We start from the raw sequence: 10896 nt of genomic DNA, 5'->3' as shown, positions 1-10896 counted from the left end.
CTAAATTTAAAGTTTCTAAATAAAATTCATCAAAAATGAATGAATGAATGAATGAATAAGAGAGTCACCACTTTAAAAGGTGCCTCTTAGCTCAGTTAGCAGATGATATTAATATGTATTTATGTAAGATATTTATACCCCACCCCTCCAGTACACTACAGCTTGAGGTGGCTCACATCAACCCTCATCTGGATTTGGGGGTGGATTTCCAACCCTAGCTGTGTAAAGGTGCATAAACAAGAAAACCACTGCAGTCCCAGCTATGCACTTGTTGCCAGACACTTACCTCCACTCTTGTACACAATACATCCACAAGTATGGCCCCTCACCAGTTATGATATTTATGTTATTGATGAAAATATGACACAGGGTAGAAAACTACTCCAAAATGAACGGGCTTTCTATGATGGGGTGGTTTCTATCCCATCCCCATGTTAAGTCAAGAAATGAATGGAATCACCCCAGAAATGAATGGAATCCCTATGGTGGGGTGGTTTCTATCCCATTCCCTTAAGTTAATTGGAAGAAAAACCAGAAAACACCAGAAATGAATGGGCTTTCTATGGTGGGGTGATATCTACCCGAATGCCCATGTTAAACCCTTTGGGATGGGGGAGAACACCTTGTTTCTCTTTGGAAATTTCAATTCCCCCCCCCTTGATGATGATAGTGTCTCAAAACCAGTCTGTGCTCTCGAGTTAGGGCAGATGAAATAGAATCCTCCCAAATGTCAGACCTAGAAGCTATTCTCACAAGCAGCATAGTCTGGGCTAGGGAAGCCAAGACCATTTTTTGCTGCTCTTGAGAACTGCTGGGAGCTGCATGACTCCTGGCGGTGGCATGGTGGTGAGCCCTCTTAGGTAGCCTGCTGCTTAACCCAGGTTTTGGGCGCAAGCACACCCAAACACCAAGTTACTTGATCATGTGTCTGCCATGGGTGCTTGCAGCCGCAGCGAACACACTTGGGGGGAGGGGGGTTCAGAGTAATGCACTGAACACTCATGCGGTTCATTATTGGGGCTCCAGGAGGCAGGATGCTACATAGCAGTGCTTCTCTGTGCCAGACCCCCAGAGCTGCCAGGTGAGGTGCAGCGAGGCGTGGGTGGCCCGCAGGACCACCACCTCAACCAGGGACACCAGGGAGAGGTTAGGATCCAGAAGCTCCCCCAGACTGTGTACCTGTTCCTTCTGGGGAAGTGCACAGAACCAGTGGATCAAAATCGTCTCCCGAGTTTTGATCGCGCACAATAACTACTTCCATCTTATCTGAATTCAGGCTCAGTTTGTTATCCCTCATCCAACCCATCACCGCCTCAAGACGGCTCCTGAAGAAGTTGACATGGAGAAGTAGATCTGGGTGTCATCAGCATACTGGTAACACCCAGCTCCAAATTCCCTGATGATCTCTCTCAGGGGTTTCATGTAGATGTTAAAAGCATTGGAGAAAGTATGGAGCCTTGAGGGACACCATACTTAAGCTCAGATCTCGAAGAGCAACAGTCTCCAATCAACACCATCTGGAATCTGTCTGAGAGGTAGGAGCAGAACCACTGTAAAACAGTGCCTACCACCCCCAACACTCTCAGACATTCCAGAAGGACACTATGGTCGATAGTATCGAAAGCTGCCGAAAGATCCAAAAGGACCAACAGAATCACACTCCCTCTGTCAATTCCCAATTGAAGATCATCCATCAGGCCAACCAAGGCAGTCTCCACCCCATAGTCCACCCAAAAACCAGTTTGAAATGGGTCTAGATAATCAGTTTCACCCAAGACCGACTGGAGCTGAGAGGCCACCACCCTCTCAATTACCTTGCCCAGCCATGGGCGGTTGGAAACAGGCCTATAACTGCTCAAATGAAGAGGCAAAAATCCTTTGGGATTTTCAAATACAAACTGATAGGCATTTAGCACACAATACGTCAGATCTGACAGTCATCAAGAAGAATCGGGTTCTGATCATTGATATTGCAATCCCAGGGGATAGATGAGTCGATGAAAAACAATTGGAGAAAATAACTAAATACAAGGCTCTTCAGATTGAAATTGAGCGGCTCTGGAAAAAGAAAACAGTAGTGGTGCCAATAGTTGTTGGTGGCCTTAGTGCAATACCAAAAGAACTTGAAGACCATCTTGACACTTGGGCATCGATAAATTGCAACACATCAGCTACGGAAGGCCACACTGCTCTGGACAGCACGAAAACTATGATGCCATCTTTAATTTTTCTTTGGTTATCCTAGACCCTTGGAAAGGACCCAATAATTAAAGTATCAAATCCAGTCAATAACATCTGGTAGACTATGTGTAAATAGCATCATCGTCGTCGTCATCATCATCATCATCAATAAAAAATAACTGCATTAGCATTTACACACCTTGTGTGACCATGGTGGAAATTGTTGACTGAACCACAACAGCATGACATAATGTCTGAATGGTTATAGCCAAGATGGACGTGACTATCTTTTCATCCATGATGAAATGGATGCACAAATAGATCTTTAGGTATAATATGGTATTGGTGAGTACCATACACTTTCAAAAACTGGAATAAATTGTCAACAATAGCATCTTCATTTAGTGCTTGTTTTACTAAATGTGTGTGCTCCTTGTCCTGCTCTCACAGTAATTAAACTGTGAGAAAGGGCAGCCCTTCTGAACTAGATTTCCTAATAGTTCAGAAATGTCTTGTATCACAAAGCACATGTTAGTGACTAAGAAAATGCTGGCTACTTTTCCATGTTCTATTTCACTACTTGGGAGGTTCACCTCTGCTTCAGTTCCACAGAGGTTATTTATAAGGCATAATAAATAAATAACACCAAGAAGAAGATCACATTGATATTTCATTTGAGTATTAAAATAGGATTCCCAGTAACACTTTAGGGCCACAAAGACCTTTGGGGTGGTCTCCACATGGAGCTGTCAGATATAAATCAATTCATAAGGACACTGATTCCAGTACTTCTTGACATTTTGGTCTTGAATAAAAAGGAAACTCAAACCCAACTAATTTAATCCAATCATTCTCTCTAAAATCTCTTTCTAGTAAGATTCAATAGTGGAATTTGGAACATCATAATAACGACAGTGGGCAGCATCCAGATTAACACTGCCCTTGCATTAGAATGTTCCATTCACTTTCATGCGGTTGAACAGATTGCATATTGCAACCACAGGGGTACATGAATTATTACATTTTTATAAATGGTACATAGAGGCACAGAAAAAATTGTGTGCTTTGCAGAGATGTTTACTTTTGCTTTAATTTTGCACCTACTGAGAGAATCAATCCTTCAGACCCATAAATCAGATGAAAATAAAAGTATAAAAACATACCTGAAGTGACTTCTGAAAACACACAATTGCAGAGAATATTTGTAATAACAAACAAAAATGGCCTGAAGTAGCTGCTTCATGCAGGTCTGCAAAATTGCTGTTGGTTTAAGTTTAATGGGATATTTGATTCTAGTTATTCTTAAAGCATCTAAATAATATTGGAAAATGAAATATTACTGACAAATAATATTGCCATTAATCATTATGTCATAAAATCTTGTCCTCTTATGTATTTATTTATTTTCTCTTAGGGAAAAGGTTAGAAGGCAGACTGACATCCTGAATAATGAGAGAAGAAGAGAGAAGTACTGGTGTAGTACTGGTGATTCTGAGAAGGGGAGAAGCACTGGTGTATTACTGGTGATTCTGAAGAGCTTCAGACAAACACTGCTCCAGTGGTGTATGTGTGTGTAAGAATTTCACCAACTACTCCTTCCCACGGAAGCGCTCTCTGTCCTGTTTCTGAGTGAAGCCCGACCCTCCAGGACAGATGTTTGGGTGGCACAGAGCGCTTCTTGAGGAAGAGGAGTCTACCCCCATTTATGAGCAAACCTTGAATATGGTTATATATTCCCAAGGAAAAACCCTTTTCTGTTAATTATCTGAAATGTCCAGATAGTGACCAGTAATATCTAACTTCAGTTGTTTTAAATTATGTAGGTTTCTATATGTAGGAGACAGTTCTGAGAAAAATATTTTCAACAGAGTAAAAACAAATCCAGTAAATTACAGGCTAAAGATGCAAATGCGAAAACTTGTGTAGAAGACAGGATGATATAGCTATTGTTGCAGCATGGTTTTATTACTTAAGGCACTTTAGAAAGGCTTACTTTAGTAAGAAGCATTTGTTTTCTTTGCTGTACGTTTTCCAAAGATGTGGGAGAAACATGCGGCAGACAATGAACAGTTGCTGGCTTTGTGACTCAGATTAAAGAATCGCTTGAGAGTGCAATGTTCTGCCTGATCACATCGTGCTGTGTAGGCGGTTACTGGTGTCTAGCTGGGAAGCTTTTGTTTCCATCAGGTCACCTCACAGTTTTTCTATTGATTAGTTCAGCAATGCAGTCTTTTAATACCATGGGCAACAAACAGCGCAGCCCATGGATCGATCGCATTGGGCTTGGAACGCTCCATTCACAACCTCTCTCACTCATCACACAAGTTTAACTCTTGCACGTAGTAATTGGCCCTTGCCTTGGCATGCATGCAGCAGCACCCAAATGGACTTGTCCCAACACAGACATTTCAAGAGTCTAAAACATGCACCATTCTACTCCACACCCTAAAGAAAAGTGCCATAGGAGGAAGCGGTAAGGAGTAGGTGCTTCTTTTAACATCTCGTCCTTAAAAGGCAAGTACATTTAAATGTAAAAGAAAAAGGAAATGAAGCACAAGTCACTCAATTAATCAGTCTTTATTGTGGTCATAGGCCAGCATAAAGTATAAGGGTGATTTCACGTTGAAGTCAGGGTAGATAAAAAGTGATTATATATGGAACAGTATTTAAGGTACATAACACTAAAAATACTAAAAAATACTTTTAAAATAGTAGAATGTACACCACAAGCATGAGGGCATAAAAGCCTGAAAAGTAATAAAAGTCATAAAAGTGGGTAAAAGGCATTAAAAGGCAGGCAAAAAAATGGATGTAAAAAGATTAAAAGACATAAGAAGACAGCAGTACATACAAGCCTAAGTAATAAAACTGGATAATGGCCAGACTATAAGGAGCAGTTTTTTTAAAAAGGGAGGAGTGTTAAGTCTTTCTATTGAATCAGTACTGAGTGAGCAAATGAAGCATAAGTAGCTACCAGCTTTTCAAATAAATGAAATCCCTCAGAGATATTGAGAGTTATGCACAAAAGTAATAGAAGAAAATCATGGATGCATTGTGCTCACCTTCTGCAGACTTTGAGGATCTTCGTTCTTCAACCATGCCTAGCTTTTTACTACCCAGCCCTTTGTTCTTTTATTTAAATTGAGCCTAAACAGGAGTTCTGGAGACCCTGGAAGATTGCTCACTGTTTTGTGACATTTTAGTTGGTCCCTTAGGGCCATCTTAGTTGGTTCTATTCTTAATAAGCTGTATTATTACCCTACTGTGCCTTTGGGTCCCGTCCCCCCCACTAATAAACCAATTCAGCTACCAACTACATAACAACATACAGTAAGCCCTGCTGAATCCGATCCAAAGCCCATCTAGTCCAGCATCGTGTTTCTCACAGGTACCCACCAGATGCCCCTGGTAAGCCCACAGGTAGGAGCTGAAGGCATGCCCTCTCTTCTGCTGTTGCTCCCCTATAACTGGTATTTGGAGGCATCCTGCCTCTCTGAGCCTGGAGGTACCCTATAGCTATCAAGACTAGTAGCCATTGGTAAACCTCCATGAATCTGTCTAGCCCCTTTTAGGCCATCCAATCTGGTGACCATCACCGCATCCTGTGGCAAAGAATTGCATTGCTGTGTGAACAAGTAGTTCCTTTTGTCAGTCCTAAATTTCGTGGCAATCAGTTTCATGGGATGACCCCTGGTTCTGGTGTTGTGAGAAAGGGTGAAAAAATTATCTCTCTCCACTCTCTTCACACCATGCTTAATTTTATAGACCTCTATCCTCTCGGTTGCCTTTTTTCTCAACTAAAATGCCCCAGGTGTTGTAGCCTTGCCTCATAAAGAAGATGCTCTAGAGACCCTTGATCATCTTGATTGCCCTCTTCTGCATCTTTTCCAGTTCTATAATGTCCTTTGTGAGATACAGTGATCAGAAATGTACACAGTACTCCAAATTTGGCTGCACCACATCTTTGTATAAGGGCATTATAATATTAGCAGTTTTATTTTCAATTCCCTTCCTAATGATCCTAAGCATGGGATTTGCCTTTTTCACATCTGCCACACCCAGAGTTGACACTTTCAGTGTGCTGTCCACCTCAACTCCAAGATCCCTCTCCTCGTCAGTCACAGACAGTTCAGGTCTCTTCAGCATATATGTGACTGTGTTTGTATAGCAAGAAAAGAAAAGAAAAGAAAAAGATCAAGATCAGCAAAAAAAAAAAGCAGTGTGGAGGAAAGGCTTCTCTCAGCACTTACCTGTCTCCTAAATGAAACCTGAAATGTTAAAAATTAGTGTGGTTAGAGGAAAGAAGCAAGCAATCATGGCTTGTGCAAAGTATCACTTTTGAATGGTTGAGATTCTCATGCATACACCTTTCCTGAAGGCAAGGATTAACCTTTTCCTTAGAAAACCATGTGCATTCTAAGCATTCCTAGTAGGAAATGTGCTGTCAGCTGGAAATTTTGCTGTTTCTACTGTGATAAAATTCAGGAGAGGATCTATTGCAATAAAACCAAGGCTAAAATCTAGGAGAAACTCATCCTTAACTTGGGCTGGTGGCTTTAGCCTTTACACACAGGGCTTCTACCCTGAATCTACTTCACAGGAGTGTGTGTGTTCACACACCAGCCAAATGTATCCCAAAGTCCCTTTGAGATTCTTGGATCCACTCCACACACAAATTGGGCTTTGTGATGCGAATTCTTGCTTATCTCGACATATTTCTGGATTTTTAAAATGCTGGTTTTAAGCTACTTTTTCTGAAAATGCCAGAGCAAGTAAGGTGAGGAACTGCCATAGAATCATTAGCATGATAAGAGAAATGTTCTCTTTAGAAATGCAGATATGACTCTTAAGGAATCCCTCACTCTCTCCCCCACCCCATTGGCATGAAGGAAAACATGGAGCATGCCATGTGAACTTGTTTCAAAACAAAATCTGAGAGCAGAGGGGAGGGGTTGCTTCCCCCAATGCCGTGTGTGTAGTTCGAAGTGGCTTCGTTCAACATTTACCCTGAAGCATGAAGCCATGTGTGAATATGGGGCGCTATTAAACCAAATAAGTTCTTATTACTTGTTTTTTTTTGTTTAATATATGATAGTTCTATACAGTGTCCTTAGAGGGACTAAGAGGGATTCCCAGATGTTGTTGACTACAACTCCCAGTATCCCCAAGCAAAAGCCATTGCAGCTGGGGATTCTGAGAGTTGTAGTTAACAACATCTGGGAATCCCTGTTAGAGGGAACACTGGTTCTATACTACCTGATATGTGCATTTTTAGGCAGTGTTAACAATTTAAAACACAACAAATATAAAAACAATGAGCAAAAACAATTAAAACAATGTCAGGGAATAAAAACAGTTAAATAGCTTAAAATTAATTTCAATTAAAAAGCCTGAGAAAACAGGTGTATCTTGAGGGTCTTTTCAAAAGCAGAGATAGAGATGCTCTAATTTTGACAGGGAGCATATTCCAGATTTTTGTGAACATTACCTCCCTTGCCTCATATTGGCAAGTTTCCAATATGAAACATCAACAGCACAAAAACACAGCTTGCAAGCTTCCAGTTATGCTTGCTGACTCTTGTGCAAGCAATAAGAACACTCAGTGGGGTGCACATATCCTTCCCCACCTCCTGGCACAGAGGGGGCGTCTCTAATCACACGAGAGGGCAGTTCGTCACCCCTCTACACATGTCAGAAATACTGGAAATATTTCTAGTAGAATAACAGTTCAGACAAATTGCCCCTATGCATGCAGTTAGGGGAAAGCCCCTCGTGTTCCAGGAGCGGGGAATGAAGGGCATGTGCACTCATTAAGCGCTCATGTCCTTATCATGGCCAGCAGATGACACATCATCCAAACCAATCGATTCAGATTGCAGGTGAGAATATGGGAGGAGGGCTCAAATGGATATCTATGGATCCATGGGGAGGGGGAGTGGGTATTGTGGTAGCAAGCATGAACTGTCCCCTTTGCTAAGCAGGATCTGCCCTGGTTTGCATTTGAATGGGAGACTACATGTGAGCATTGTAAGATATTCCTTTTAGGTGATGGGACCACTCTGGGAAGAGCACCTGCATGCTTGCATGCAGAAGGTTCCAAGTTCCCTCCCTGGCATCCCCAGATAGGGACTGGGAGATACTCCTGCCTGTAATCTTGAAGAAGCCACTGACAGTCTGTGTAGACAATACTGAGCTATATGGGCCAATGGTCTGACCTGGTACAGCTTTACTGTCATGGGGTATGATGATAGTGATCCATGGTGCGATCCACTTGATCATTGGTGCAGTAGGATGGATGGATAAAGGAATGTTACGATTAGCTAGAATTGGGTAAATTCAGAGGAAGGATAAAGAATCCGGTTTGAATCCCCGCTGGTACATTTCCCAGACTATGGGAAACACTTATATCGGGCAGCAGCGATATAGGAAGATGCTGAAAGGCATAATCTCATACTGCGTGGGAGGAGGCAATGGTAAACCCCTCCTGTATTTTACCAAAGACAACCACAGAACTCTGTGGTTGCCAGGAATCGACACTGACTCAGCACACTTTACCTTTACTATTGGCTAGACTGGTTACCATCTTGGACCAGTGACCCAGCACTGAGCCTTAGGGTGGAATGGTCACTTTCTTTCCTTCCTTTGAGCCAGCTCAAAGTTCAGAACCTGAAACCCAGACAGTTACCACTTCAGAGAATGATGCCTTGCAGTGTAGGCTGCAGAATGGATCATCTGTGAATGCGGATGCTACAAAGGATTCTGGAAGTGCTGATGGTAATCTGGAGGAGCAAGATGTAGCAGCGGACGAGATCATAACCAATCAATCCCAGCATTAAAAAAAGGAAGCCGTAGTGCAGATGACAAAGTATCCTGTCCCACAAGGACCAGGTGACACAGTCATGATACAGTCTGAATATACAGGTGCAGTTGATGTCCTTTCAGCAGAGCTGGGAACCACAGACCTGCTTGGTGAGCAGAAGAAAGCTCAACCTCCACCGCTGATTCCACCCACTACTTGGACAAGCGCCAAGATAAAGGAGTTCAAAACAAAGACGACAAAGGAGAAGAATTCCCAAATGGTAGTGAAATGAGGTGAAGTGGTAACAGTCCGGGTACCGACCCACCCTGATGGGAAGCGTCGTGTCTGCTGGGAGTTTGCCACAGAAGATTATGACGTTGGGTTTGGAGTCTACTTTGATTGGACTCTGGTTACTAGCACTGCTATTACTGTGTAGGTCAGTAAATCCAGTGATGAAGAAGATGATGAAGAGGAAGAATTTGAAGGACCTTTTCCTGTTGGTGATGTGGAAAGAGGCTCCAAAAGCAATTTGCAAAACTGTAATGGGGAGATCATGCCCGTCTACCGATGGGACAGCCACCTAGAAGTACAAATAGGCAGCCATGACTATCCAGGTGAGGGCGTTTACCTGCTCAAATTTGACAATTCTTACTCTCTTCTTTGCAACAAGATTCTCTTCTTCCATGTCTATTATACCAGCTAAAGAGGTCAGTGGGGTTGGGAGTTGGTGAGACACAAGGCATCGAGATAAATAAAGCAAGCTTGAAGAAGTCGTAGTATCTCTTAACATGTGCCATCTGATGGCTGAATCTGACATCTCTGTTTGCGTGCAGATGACTTCTTTCTACTCTGCCCTAGTGCTGTAATGGTAGAAGTGATCACTGGCAGTTCTGATTTGTTGTATGCAGACACCAAACTGAGCTTTTAGTTACAGCAAGCAATCACTGGACACCATGTTCACATGCCTGCTTTTCCTTTCTATGGCACTTACATGAACTGAAATGGAAACAGGCTGTCTCTCTTTTTGGTAAATATGTTGTCCTCTCCTACTGTCCTCCTGGCTGCAAAGAATCATTGGAATATACTGCCAAAGCATGCTCAACAACTCATTCTAGAACTGCATTGCTACTGTGCTGCAGCACATTTGCCATTTGCCTGGTCTCTGGGAATCTTGTGAGATGGATTGTACACGTGCCATCTTGGCCATTGAGAGCCTGTCCTCTCTCCCCTTTGTACAGTGGTGTGGCTCCAAAAACTGTTATGTCCAGTGCAAGGCACAGCTGGTAAACAAGCTGATAAACAAGAAAAGCATGTTCTCTCTTTCAAGGGAGCAAACCAACTATGGAGGAGAGAAGCATAAACCGCATCATTCTGATTATGGAGAATGGGTTAAGGGGTTACCAAGACTCACCTGAGTGCGCAGACACACACACACACACACACACACACACACACACACACACACACACACACACACTTTAACTGGGGAACATTTTGTGCTGCTCTTTTAGTTGGCTTGTTGCATAAATTCAGTATAGCTTAAGGCAGGAGTGTGAAACTCAACTGGGCCAGAGTGCCAAATTCCTCAAGTGCCCATGGGCCTTTTTCTTTCTCTTTTAAAAAAACCAAATAAGTCACTTTTACTGGAACCAAACATGAATTTCACCTCGGCTAGGCATTACAGTCGAACAATCAGTTGTCTGCAGCTCATCTGCGCTCATGTTTTCATATCTGGATATGATAAAGCGGTTCCATTTCAGAAGCTGGCGGTCACTCGCAGCTCAGGTCTAACTGGGTGTATGCATGTAGGCTGTTTTTCTGCAGCAGAGACTTATAAATGTATTTCTTGAGATTTTTCAGATGCAAAACTAAGTATGTCTATTCAAGCGGCTGCTGATTGTGATGTTTGTCTAATG

General features: G+C 42.5%; 1 pseudogene; it reads left to right on the top strand.

The window, feature by feature from the left end:
* The first annotated feature begins 8801 nt into the window (after positions 1–8801).
* On the top strand, positions 8802–9683 carry LOC128323227 (protein TMED8-like; annotated as a pseudogene).
* Positions 9684–10896: the final 1213 nt, after the last annotated feature.

This window comes from Hemicordylus capensis, chromosome 4 (assembly GCF_027244095.1).
Source record: "Hemicordylus capensis ecotype Gifberg chromosome 4, rHemCap1.1.pri, whole genome shotgun sequence".
In the NCBI taxonomy this organism is placed as follows: Eukaryota; Metazoa; Chordata; class Lepidosauria; order Squamata; family Cordylidae; genus Hemicordylus; species Hemicordylus capensis.
The sequence above is the reverse complement of the archived record's forward strand: the minus strand, read 5'-3'. Positions and strand labels throughout refer to the sequence as shown.